Genomic DNA, 14,199 nt, shown 5'->3' on the forward strand with positions numbered 1-14,199 from the left:
TAGTTGGGCCCAGTTGCTGCTTTGTGAAAGACACGGGAGGCAATTGTTCAAGTAAGGGAATAGTTTTGCACTCACTGTGTCTAATAGGTCTTGAGGGATTTCACCAAGACAAGAGACTGACAGGGGGTTAGATTCTCTCTCGGCAGATCTCGCAACTCGAGTCAGAATCACCCACAAAGACAGCGAGCACTTGGCTGAAAGATACCCGTGTAATTACTCCTGATAACGCTATCACGAGGCCCCGTCACGCGTGGTAACCAGGGCAACCCGATACGCCATCGAGGATTCTGGGTAATTTGTCAAAATATTGACTCTGGCGTTTGTTCGGGTGACGGGTGTCATTTGCAGGGGACGTTCCAAAGTGTCTGCTAGAAATCCAGGCAACCCGATCGGGTCTGAGTCTGAAGCCGGTTTGGAATGCGTATTAGTTTGTGGCAACCGTGGCACGCGGCAGTCATGCTGAGTCTTTGTACTTCATGTGTTTTGTGACAGCGGAGGCACTGCAGAAAATGACCTATAGCTGGCGGTCATATCTAATTTGCATAGAAATTCACTGAAGTTCCAAACAATATTATAAACGCAAAATCCACGACAGCTATGAAAGCTGCCGTTTAGTATTATTAAACAAAATAACAACCTGGTATGTATGTACATATATTTGTCTGTGTGTGTGTATGTGTGTGTGTATGTATGTATGTTTGTTTGTATGTGTGTGTACGTATATATGATTGCCTGTGTGTGTGTGTGTGTGTGTGTGTGTGTGTGTGTGTGTGTGTGTGTGTGTGTGTGTGTGTGTGTGTGTGTGTTTGTGTGTGTGTGTGTGTGTATGTATACATGTTTGTCTGTATGTGTGTATGTATGTATATTTGTCTGTATGTGTGTATGTACATCTGTTTGCTTTGGGTTTTACATTTTACTTAACAATTTTTTGTCACATGACGGGGAGGAGTCATTAGGCGTATGTGCATATGTCTGCCTTGTGGCAGGGCTAGTGATCAGGAGATTGGAACCTTGTTCATAAGTGATTTGTACAGTGATCAAACTGAATTTATTAATGAAACTAGACAAAACACACTAAACAGGCTTCAGGAAGTTCTTAAATTACCTAATCCAGTGGTGTAAGAAGCGATAAAAAAAGAACACCGAAGCGAATTCGCAGAAAGGCCACTCTGGGTGAAGCATTAATGCATATTTTGAGCAGTTATAGTATCTTATGATCCTATGCCTTGACCGCAACGGTACGATCATTGGTTTTGGAAAACTGGATTTGCTATGGTTGAAATCATCATTTCCTACAATATGTTTCAAGATTCCAGAACTTTGCTCAATCTATAACCGTCCGGGCTAGGGGATGTATATGTTTCTTTCTGTCTACAATTGCGGTTGGTTATATTAACAGTTGCAATAAAAGCGCAAATGTGATACATATTTGTGATTCGCAAAGACGCATAAATTAGTATTGTACATTTAGATAAGGTTTAAATGTTACACGTTCCTTGCATCGTCTCCGCATTTAGAAAAATGTTGGCCGCATCTCTTTCCGAGAAACCGTCCTAAATTCATATTTAACTTACTGTCTTAATTTTTTGGTGGTTTGCGTTGAATATTGTTTTAGATATTAGCCTTGTAATTCTTGGCCTAAAACGTCCATTATGGCTGATGACTGTTACGTAAATGTCTGATGCGACGCAACGATTCATACCTTTGCATGTTCGTTGTAACAGCACAGACAGCATACACTGACCTGTATAATCTTAACTCGGTTCGGTTTTACAACCACTCAAAAAATTAATTTGTTAATTCTAACAGAAAATCTGTTATGTGAGTGATGCTAGAATGTATTCTGTTATTGTAGCAGATTGTTCTGTTGTTGTAGCAGATTATTCTGTTGTTGTAGCAGATTATTCTGTTAAATACAACACACATGTTCTGTTAATTCAAAATAAAGATTCCAACAGGATATTACGTTGAATCTGACGGAATCTTGTGTTATAATAGGGAATACATTCTAGCATCACTAGGATGACAGACTTCCTTTTAAAATTAACAGATTAATTTTTGGACTGTATACGTTAATTATACATCATTTCTCACACATTTCCAACCAAAGACTAACTCGTAATTAACTAACTAGTACTTTGTACAAACACCTAATATCACTGGTACTGCAATGTGTAGATTAATCATTCACTTTTCCGTATATACAATGATTTATTATTCGCGACCTTGTAAACACGCTCTGCCTGAACTGGTCCGTATATCCCATGGCATTTCCACTTCAGTTGTACCCGTCCGATTTGACTCCGAAATCCGGTGGCTAAAGTTTCCCTCATTATCACAGGCCTAATTTAGTACATGACACAAATACACCGGTCCGCTACACGTACATGTATACAACATCAACGCTGCGTGCGTGAAGTGGCCAAAAACGCTGTGACATAGGTATGTGTGCGTGTCCTCACAGTTTATATAGTTTGTACAAACTATAATTAGTAACCTGGTAACTGCCAGGAAGGCGTATCGCCACGTACCAATCCATCCTGAATCAGTAATTAACACAACTACATACCAGATTGGGAAATTCCACGATTTTATAGGAAGCACGGACACATGGCATATCGATGTCAACGGTAAATTATTGTCGGTGTTTCCGACTGGTGTCTTTTTTATGTTGAGTACATTGGAGTTATGCAATGATTCTTTACTCTAGGCTCTCAGTAGTATAAAAATCCAGGAACAATTTCCGGCAATAACTTACATAGCGGAACCATTCCGGAAGTTGGGGTATTAAACACGCATAGGCTGAATTACTAAAGCGGTGTAAATCAATGTACCAGACGAAACCGTTATACATGTATGTATGCACAAATGATGTGATGTATGTATCAGCTGATGATGAACGCTGACGATTTCCGCTGTGAAAAGTTATAGGTCTATGCGAAGATGTAACTTCCCTTTACAAATCTTTACAACTTTGATACTGCTTAAGACTCCACTTGATAATGATCCCGGCATCTTTATCGAAAGCTTGTGAAACCTTTTACGTTTACGTGGTGATGCCTGGACTTCATTATGATTATTAACTTTGATAACGTTACAGCTTGCTGTGTAGACGTGTTCCTGTTAGGCAAAATCCTGTACATCAGTTACAAATGTTACGTTCCCTGGGTTGCTTTAAAACTTTTGAAATGATTTATAATTGTAAAAGAAATTGCTTAGAAACATATCTGTTACATATATTATCGCCATGTTTTATAAATGGAAAGAATTGAAATGGTCTATCAGTACACGTTTCTCTTATATTTTAAAGTAATTGACATGCACCGCAACGTCGTTATCCCAAAGTAAAATAAGATCAGCAGTAAAAATGCTTCTAAAACTCTGTTTTATTGCTAAAACTTTTTTGAAACCAGAACGCCTGTATTCAACAACATATCCAGCCGAAAACACTCAAAAGTTTTTCCTGCCTCAACAGGAAGTATTTACGACCATGGAATAAGTGTTTGCTTCAGGGATTTTTTTTTTACCGAAAGTTCAATGTATGTTATTATGTTGTGTGACATTTTTATAAAGTGCTGTGGGGACGTGACAGGTGTTCCGGCCATGTATTATAGAATTGGTTAAGGGGTTGGATTTAGCGTTCGGCAACCCCATTTCAAATCTTCGCCGTCTGGGTAAATAATGGACATTTCAAGTTAAGTGTTAGAATTAGCATCGCCTTACCTTGCAGCTATGGAGATCTGCGGTAATAGTGAGACGCTGTCCGATGGCGAACTCCGCGCGTGAAAACCATCAGGAAAACGGTCGGTAAATCATATGTTACAGGTTAGCCTCAGTCTCCGGGGAACGAGCACTCGACTCCACTGGGGGAACTCCACTAATCCTTCCTACGCCAGCGATCCTCGAGGCAAATGAGCCGAGATACTCTCAAAGGGCCCAAAGCGTTGGAATCGGTCAGAAAACGATCCTGCCTGATATGCTTGCGCATCTCGATCTGTTGAGAGGTTTTTTTTTTGTTATCCCGTCGCGCACGCCCTCCGCTGAGCAAACCTCAGCGCACAAATTGAATCAAATCAAGTCGCTGTTTCTCTCTGTTTAAGGCCCGAGTTTTCTGCTAACTGTCTACAGAGCGGCAAGTGTAATGAACGGCGGAATGAATCAAGCGCGGCTGGGAATTCGACCCAACAAATCTTCCAGCTCATTCATACCTTGGCTCATTCACCAACTGACTAACGGTAACTTCTGTAATGTAAATCAGTGGTAAAACTGAGCTGCGTGTCGCTTACCGTAGTAGAGCAGGGAATCGTTAACTTTGGGATGAAACTCTTGCAAATCTGCCTTTTTAACGACGGTGAAAAAGGGCCTGGACCGCAACAAAAAAAACAGAATGTGCCATTCTGCGCACTCGACTCAGTGAGACGTATCGGCTATCAACCAATCATTCTACTCCCTCCCTCTGCAACTATGCTACCACCACCCCTCCCTCTTTCCCGAACATAAAGACAACTATCACTAAGAAAGCTAACTAAAGTGTCAAATACCCAGTGTTTGCCTCGTCTGGAAGCGTTTTAAGCAATAGCTAGGTTTTGACATAAACAAAAAGCACCGGTATATCTCGAAAGGAGCAGCTTGTCAGTTGGGAAAAGAAGATGTTAGTCATACAGGAAAAAGCCTTGTCTTTAACACTGTGATTTTTAAAACTTATCGTACGTTATTTTGGGTGGTCACATTTCCAGCATGCCATAGATGTGCTTTTCTAAACAAACTGTTACGCGCCCGTCGTCAGAGCTCTCGTTTACTAAGACTTGCGCAACATTTTATTTACATAAAAAAATATCAAAAATCGCGGATAACGCTGTTTACAACATTACACACGTTTTAAATTCCGTCAGGAGACGGCCTCGTTCGTAAACTTTGTGTGCAAATCGGCGACGTTTTCCTTCTTGAATATGACGCCGTACTTCTGTCCTGTCATGTAAAGCCTAACATGTCAGTCTTGAAGAAAAACAATCATTTCCGGGCTTTTTCTGTGAAGATATCGGTAAACACGTCAATCAGTTGAAATTGAAACGAGACATTTCAGTCCCAGGCTGTCCGGTCTTTTGTACACTCTTGTGATTGTTTTAAGATTTCTCGAAAGTTATAATTCCCGTTCAGCACGTGCATTACATCAGAGCAATACTTGCTCCACATGTAGCTTCGACCTGATTCGTTTATCGATTGTTTGTCTGATTGTTTGACAGACTGCCTGACTATCTGGCTGACGTCAGTCAGTGAATAACTGACTTTTTGACTCACTGACTTACTGTTTGACGCAATCTCTCCCTGACTGGAGGGGTAAATGTTTGATTGACGTCCTTACCAAAAGTGTCGCTTCACATTCACACAATAATGTCCATAGTCCATAGGAAGAATTTTTTCACTTATGCGATGATGATAAGTTTTATGGGTAAACGAAAAAGGGGGTGTCAAGGATAAACTAGCGATCAGCAACGTGATAGCTTTGATTTTGTTTCATTTTCCTTCAAATATGATTGAACCCATGCAATTAAATATATATCTAAAGTCAAAGAAAACCTCTGTTCACCTCACAAATATGTGTGTGAAGATACCGTGGTAAAGTTTATCTCTATTTCGTTTGATTCCATATATGATTTATCTCCTCCATCACTGTAATGCGTCCTAGGTCTGTAAACATGCAAGTATCCCATAGAAATTGAAGTCAGAACGTTACAGAAACTGACTTACAGACTTGGTCACCGTATAAGGGTGGAATACAAGTGGACTTCATTTGCGCAAACTGATTATCAAGATGCCCGATCGTTTTGTGTCTCCCAGGCCCTTACAAAGAGTGAGAGTGGGGCACTCTGTGATTGAAAATATATGCACGTCAAATGTGAGAATGTTTGTTAATTACTTACCGAAGGTCGATGGTTTTATTCCGGATCCCCTGGTGTCCCTGCTCGACCCATGATGCTAACCGTCATCAAGTTAGTGAATATTATACTTGAGTATGGCATGAAACACCAATCAGTCGAAACTTTCCCCGTTCAGTCATTCATTGCACTCGATTAATCGATAACTATAGTAACACTGTCAATTTATACAGTTTTGCTTGCTCACAAACATCACGTGATTCCTGAATAAGACCCCATGCATGTCAACTTCGTGGTGAGCTTCTGACAAGCACTGATTTTCGACTCTGCGGTAGGTTAGCTACTTATTCATTATACTGACCGGATTTGATGTCTGAGCGCGGTCCGCGGCCCGAATTAATATCAGTGATAGTTTTCAATGCTCCCTTTCTGTGCAGCAATGCGCAAGTGTGAGAGTTTGGCGCTAAGCTTATACGGAATGCCAGGAAGTTGACATTGCTTGCTTTTCACCCGATTCTTCATTGTCATTTGAGGTTAACTTCGGGCACTAGTTGCCCATTGGGAAGCAGGACTGGGTGCACAGGGGCCACTTCATCGCAGTGGACTTCGTCACTCTGACTTCTCCGGTATTGATTTCTTTTTTCGCTTTCTGTACCCGCATCAACAGGCCGGTGTTGAGTAAGGCCAATAATTACACCCTCTGTGCTGAAGCTACAACAAAACACTGACAGCGCGCGTCTTTTTTCTTCAGCTTTTCACTGTGGAGGCAACAGTTAATTTAGACCGGAAATGACAGTCCAATTTTGCAGAAGATTTGTATGCTTTCTCAAGAGAAACATAGCTATTTCCCTGGAAGATGCGCTCAGAGATATCGAAAAAGAAAGGAAGCGAGAGATGCCATGTTAAGGGCCCTTAAAGAAAATATATGACGCGGTCATTGGGCTAAATCATGCTGAAGATAAGCGGAACCGGGTGGAGATTGACAGAGAAACAAAGTCGTGCATCACATTGTGACAACGTATTGCAAAATCTATATGTCTTCATGTAAAACACCCACGAAGCAAAGGCTTTTTCCAAAAAGATTTCTAATAAAAACTATTGACTTTAGTCTGAATATGATTTTAACGTAGACAAAAAGACACTCGAAGACATGGTACTGAGTAAAGATAAATCGATCGTTCCACACCCAACCAGCCCTAGGATTAAAACAGCAGTGTCACTGATTGACGAACTGGTGTAGGAACCTGTTTGTTGCATTATTTTGTCTGGCAAGAGATCATGTACTTAACGTCCAGATATTTACTCATCGTGTGAGAAATTGCCATCCAAGAAAGGTAAATCGAAAGCCACAAACCAAGACATGCGTGTGAGAATGAGTTTAGCATGCAGATAATGAAACAAACAAGTCACACGAAGAACTGTATTCTCAAGCTGATCCACTATTATGCATTTACCTTTCTGACAGAAGGAAAAAATTTCAAACGTACGATATTGCACATGAACATTTCTTTACCGGTATGAAAAATGGTCAGCGGTGTGCATATTTTAATGACTGTTGTTATTATCAGCATGCCTGTATGTATATTTATTTATTTATTTATTTATTTGATTGGTGTTTTACGCCGTACTCAAGAATATTTCACTTAAACGACGGCGGCCAGCATTATGGTGGGTGGAAACCGGGCAGAGCCCGGGGGGCACCCACGACCATCCGCAGGTTGCTGACAGACCTTCTCACATACGGCCGGAGAGGAAGCCAGCAAGAGCTGGACTTGAACTCACAGCGACCGCGTTGGTGATCCGTATGTATAAGGCCACTGCCACGCACTCCACGTATGCTTCACATCCCTCGCCTTATTTAGCGCCCATTCATTATTAACATTAAATGGTATTAAATAGTAAAAATGATGCTAATAATCGGTCATACCGTTCTACATGCATAAGCTGTCCAATCCAAACTATACCTACATATATATACATATATATACTGTATGCAACTAGGCTGTTAAGGCTTTTGGTTAACGCTGCATTGTTTTCGTGGACTCTAACCTATAATACACAGCTGGCATGCCCTGAGTACGCCGGACTGATAACGATGACAAAGTAAACAGCAAAAAATTAAGAGAATTTTCCGGGTTGGCGAGATGGGGAAAAAAGCAAAGTGCAACGTCAATATCATAAGTGTTGTTTCAGCATTAGGGCGTTTGAGGGCGACGAAGAAGTAGAAATCGAACGGGACTTAACAATAGAGAGCAAAACTTGTCTAACGTCAGTTTATCTTGAAAAATGACCCTATACATGTCTCTTATCACCATCTTTTGTTCATCGATTTTTTCGGGAGGAGCATTCTTAAAGCGTCGATATGACGAGTGTGGGAGAGGATGCATTGAGTTACAGGAGACATGGTGGAGTACAAAGCTAATCCCCGCTGCTGAACCCTCGCTAGCCTATCGCGCTCTCTTGGGGGATTTAGCCGTCAGTTTCAGGCTTAAAACACTCAAAATGTTCCCCAGTGGCTGTTGATTGAATACAAGGTGCATGCATAAATCCACACATCATCCACAATGCTTCATATCACAGGCATGTAAAGGCTTAGCATCCAGATGCATCGTGCACGCGTCCAACTGCGGATTGTAACTGGATGTTATTCTTTAACTTTTTGCATTGCCTGCATTTTGCATATTTTTTTTCTCAGAACTTGGAATTATTTCACTCTTCTTCATATCAAAATGACTTTTGCAAACTAATTCAGTTGTTATTGGCCGAGGGCTAGGACGACCTTACCACCGCACATTTATTCATTTATTTATTTATTTATTTATTTGATTGGTGTTTTACGCCATACTTAACTTTATTTCACTTATACCGCGGCGGCCAGCATTATGGTGGGGGGAAACCGGGCCGGGGGAGACCCATGACAATCGATAGGTCAAACCAACTGGTCAAACCATGCACTGTACATTACAAAGGAAAATTAAACAAAACCAGCATCTACACAGACAAATGTTAGTCGCGGTAACGAGGAATGCAACCCTGGAAACTGAGTAAACTGCTCTAGCGTGTTATCGTGCAGGTGTTAAGCAGAAACCATGAAGTAAGACATATGTGTATGAAACAAAAAAGTGATGTTAATCGACTGGATCTTGACAGGCATGCGCCTTAGATAATGACGTCATATATGTAAGGGCGTAAACGGGTCAGGGCACGTGCAAGCGGCAACTGGATGGGGGTAATGAACCGAAACTAGGTACCCCGAAACATGTTTGCCAAACACCGTATAGGATGAACCTGGTTTTGTAAACATAGCACAGGTTGGTTAATGACAGACAGGCGTTATCTGTTAAGGGTGGGAAACATGGGAAAAGGAGACTCATGGTGCCTGAGAACTGCAAGGCCTGCAGGAAATCTGTTTGATGTTTACTACACGTGGGCCACTCTGACAGCACTCCCACGGCCTTATTTTCGTAGTACGAAGGTAAAATGTGTCATGGTTAGAAGCCCACCATACAAAGAAAAAAGGCAATGAAGTTCGATCTCATTCGATTGATTGGATAATTAAATGATTCCTTTCCGTTTAATTATCATTCAGGTCATTAAAGTGTGATCTGTCAAGAATGCAGACTGTTACACATGGTATAAATGACTTATGACTTAACAGTTGTTTTATTTATTTATCTAATTGATTGGTGTTTTACGCAGTACTGGGTAATATTCCGCTTGTACGACGGCGGCCAGTGCCATGGTGGGAAGAAACCGGGCAGAGCCCCGAAGGAAACCCACGACCATCCTTAGGTTGCTGGAAAACACATAACAGTTGTTTTACTCAAATGATCCCAGCCACATACATAACATTTACTATTATTTGGGATATCACTTTCTGTAGGACACAGCATATATTCTAGTGCTAAAACTCTGTGATACACTGAAACAATTAATCTGTTAAATTGAACAGAAAGTCTGTTATCTGAGTGATGCTAGAATGTGTCCTGTTATAAACATTCCATTACGGTAACAGGATATTATGTTGAATGTGACACAATATTGTTTATTAATAACAGAATACATTCTAGCATCACTCAAACTTTCTACTAAATTTAACAGGTTAAGTTTTTTAGTGTACCACTCCAGGTTTCCAGTTTCTCCAGCCGACAGCTACTTGGAGTTAGGCGCATAAGTGACAGCAATACCAGGCGATATACTCGGAAATTACCCACCAAATATCGATAATACTGTTGAACAACATTTCAAATGATCTCCACATATCTGATTTTTGCTGTATGAACGACATAATGTTGACTTAAACTTTTGAAACCGTTGGCTCAGAATTAGTGCTTTAGCCTCTCTTCATGAACGCATATCTCCTCCCGTCTTGTTACGCTTGGCCATGTGTTTGCCTGCCTGACAGAAGTACACCAGCAGGTGTGCGCATTCCAGGTCATCTAACATGGCAGCCACACGCAGCTATATGTTTATTTATACAAACTGTGTTAAAGAATCAAGGCTAGGTGCAAACAAATGAGTGAGTTCTGGAGAAGACACGATATTCAACGTAAGGGTGTGGTCGAAATATGCCACACTCGATGTGCATTGTAGGCCTACAGGGAGTGAGTATATTATTAGAAGGTTAACAATATGCATCGTAGATTGACCCGCTATATGTGAAAATATATCACAGTACTACCCTACACTGTACTAGGAAACGATCAAATAAAAAAATACATTGGAAACCCACGACCATCCGCAAGTAGCTGTCAGATCTTCCCAGAACGACCGGAGAGGAAGCCAGCCAGAGCTGGACTTGAGCTCACAGTGACATAAATAAATATTACCCTGATAAAATGAATCAACAGATGCAAACTTAATGTACTTTAAAATGAAATGTTGACTTCTTTTTGGCCGTGTTTGATGTGCGCATGTGTCTAGAGTGCATACGACGTTTTCATCTTGTTTATCAAACCTTCTTTTGTTATATAATCCAGCCTATGCTCCATACATGTGAATCAGTTTACAGTATTTTCTTTTCCAGGAAGCGCTTGTTGTAGGAGTTCATTTTGTTATAGGAGATCAGGTACGTGACGAGAAGGTACAAGCAAAAACATAAGGACCCTTTCCTGTAGTAGAATATACAAAAATATTAGGACTGAATGTTTTCTTTTCGGTAAAGAAACGTATAAACTCTGCAACTTGAGACCGATCTTGCCCTCTTCGAGGTGTGTTAATGCATAAATAACGACTGTAGGTCAGGTCATTACAGAAAAATGCCAAAGGAAAAAACAAACATGATATTTACCTATGCCAAAAAATGATTTGTTTATGGTGTAATAAATCTTCATGCTGTGCTGCATGCCTGGCAAGCCATTATAATGGCAGGTATTTATATATACATATATCCATTCTATCATCGCTTATAATAACGAAATGCCACTGTCATACACGGCTTGATGGCAAAAACGGCGTAAATAGAAGGAAGATTGACGTTCAAATGTTATCTTTTTACAAAATGTTGTTAAGTTTTCGGACAACAAAAAAGTGCTTAGACAACTCATGCAGTGACGTGTTTGCCGAAAGATTAGGAGAAACAGTATATGAGTATATTCGAAGTGGGAATAGGTGAAGTGAAAGGACTTCACGTTTCGCACCATGCTGCATGCGCATAGAATGAGATTTAATATTAAAATAAAAGACAACGCTATACTGACCACATGTATACACTCATCGATAAAGTATGCCAAAGAATGTTTAAAAAATAAGAATTTTTATTTGTTCTACAACTGAGACATCGCAGTTAAAAGAAAGGCCATCGCGCTCACTGAGACAGTCGAAAGCGCCGCCGTGCTTCAGTTTTATCCAATTATTTCTGTAACCCGAAGACGAGTCTTTTTCTGCTTACGTCACCCAAAACCTTGGTTAACGTTTTAACCATATATTTGTAGGGGAACGAGTGACGCAACATCGCGTTTCCGGTTGCTCTAAGATGGAATACAGAGTTACCAAGCACGTCAGAAAAGATGTCTGTGGCTGTTTAGTTAATTTTGAACCCCTCTTCCTAACTATCTCGTTGTCCTTCCTTCTAAACTTATTTCATGATAGTATAACTATGTGCCAGTTCTGGGTTCAGCACGGGCGAGGGATGTATAGTCACGATGCCTAAACACGTCTATGATGAAATATTTATCTGTCGGTAGAAGCAGGTGTGTTGACTGTCACCGTATTAATACACAGTAAAAAAAACAACAACAACATTTTAATAATTTATTTGTTTGATCGGTTCTGTTAGAAGTATGTTTCACTTGTATAACAATGGCAGCCAGGTTTATAAGTGGAGAAGGGGAGTTAATTAAACCACTGGTCTTCTGGCACACAATTGATCTTCCGCCACGTGACGCCAGGATATTTCTTCTCCGACACTGAATTTGTTTTCAAAAAATTAACGTTATTCTTCATTATAGCAAGTGGTGTACTGTGTATTAGACTTCCATCAGCTAAGTCAAAACGTAACCACAACGCAAAACAAACAAAGCCGATAGCAGGAGAGTACCTAATGACTTGTCACGTGACGCCTGACGATAATTGGGCCTAACCTTGTCGATGTTGACTCAAGGGGAAACCGATCATAATTGATTACCGCTTAGCTAGTGATGTTTGCCGCCGCCTATATTGGCCGGAAAGAGACGCTTGGCTGCAAATGGAATTGAATCGACTGCTTGTTTGAGGAGGGAGCTAAGTAAAGGCATGTTAACTGCATGGCAATACCCTCACTGTAGCTCGTGGATCGTATATATTGGAGTACATTAGACCGGACAATATGGGCGAGAATTTTTCTCAGTGAAACAGACGATTGATCAAAGGGTAGCCGATCTGATACTGTTTTTCACTACAAAAGGAATTTAGTTCACAGTAGCGTTCTCCACTGATTGGTTTTCCGGTTTTTTTAAATGGACAAAATGTTGCTCATTGTATACGATATAGAACGCAGGAAAACGTCTCCGAGTCACAGAGTCTGTTTGGTTGTTTTTGGCCATGGATCTATAAGCTATTACTTCATGATTTGACATTGTCACATGTATTCATTTCACACTTTATGTCGAAGGCACCGAATCCTTGGATCTCATTGGAGCAGAACAGTCACGAGATCCACTTATCCATCCTGTCAATGGCGTGTTCAACAGTTGCAATCAAAGCACAACTGAGGCAATTTATAAACTAGTATGAACAGTATACACTATTTAGGTTCTGGTTAAAATTTGCGCACCTAGGACGTTCCTTGCGTGTTTTCGCTGTCATTGCAAACTGGGGACTTCTTCTCTTTACATCACACCAGTTTCGTACTCTACATACACTTTCTTAATTGTTCCTTCGCGGTTTGCGTTGAATGTTGTTTTGGATATTGGTGTTGCGATTGTTGACTTGAAAGCTTTATTGTGGTTGTCGGTTTTATACTAATGTCTTTTACGAAGTATAAGCGGTTACAAAGTGCCTATGTCAAAAACATTATCTCACCGAAATTCAAGGTCACGTGGCACAGAACACCTGTAAATACAGGAACAAATCAAAGACAAAAAATGAAAAAAACAAGTGTTATCGGCATGGCCCCGGTAAATACTAACAGCATGAACCTCACGAATACACGTATTTCAGTTTTATACAGGAATCCAATTTTAATCCGACCAAATTCCGTGTTGAGTGTTAGGACATTTTTATAGCCTTTATATCTATATACACTTGGATACTTTGATTGATGTGAAACAGGCATGTATCGAATATAATCTAAATGATTTATGATATTAAAATCGAACATTTCTCTTTCGCTCATACTATCAAAAGTTTAATATAACTACCGTGTGTCGTGTACTCCACATATACGCAACAGCAATACGCATTTAAATGTTGCCACGTGGTCTTGGAAACACGAAACATTAAATCTTGATTCGGCATTAGAAATCATCTATGAACATTGTAGTGTCTAACCTAGTGCAAATGTGCAAATATCAAACTATAAATGTTTCAAATGTGATTAAACATGATCATGTATAACATTTCTGCATTCACACTTTCTTACATATTCTGTCTTAATTGCGTGATGTATCGTGGTGGGTTAAATCTATGATACCGGGCGTTCTAACATCTCATCCTTTGAGGGTCAAAGTGCGGTTATCTGTTGACTGTTCTTCGAAATCCATTCCCAGTCAGCACATTATTATGACCGTTTGTGATAACATAAAGGTCAATTACGACATCAGTAGAAGATTCGTCAATGAACAGAGACGCCCGACGTCCACAATGAAAGTATACACTCGGTGAAACATGAAGCAGAATGTGTCTA

At 40.4% G+C, this 14,199-nt stretch overlaps 1 protein-coding gene across 2 annotated transcripts in view; it reads right to left on the reverse strand.

Annotated features, from left to right (window-relative positions):
* The window catches only part of LOC135476390 (uncharacterized), a 45,454-nt gene that overhangs the window by 12,591 nt on the left and 18,664 nt on the right, over window positions 1-14,199 (reverse strand). The window contains exon 1 of one of the 2 annotated variants that reach the window (XM_064756397.1): window positions 3,724-3,838. The exons of the other annotated variant lie outside the window; for it this stretch is intronic. The gene's annotated coding sequence lies outside the window, so the exon portion shown is untranslated. Of the gene's footprint in view, window positions 1-3,723; window positions 3,839-14,199 lie in introns of those variants that run through there. 2 annotated transcript variants of the gene reach the window in all.

Source organism: Liolophura sinensis, chromosome 10 (assembly GCF_032854445.1).
Source record: "Liolophura sinensis isolate JHLJ2023 chromosome 10, CUHK_Ljap_v2, whole genome shotgun sequence".
NCBI classification, from domain to species: Eukaryota; Metazoa; Mollusca; class Polyplacophora; order Chitonida; family Chitonidae; genus Liolophura; species Liolophura sinensis.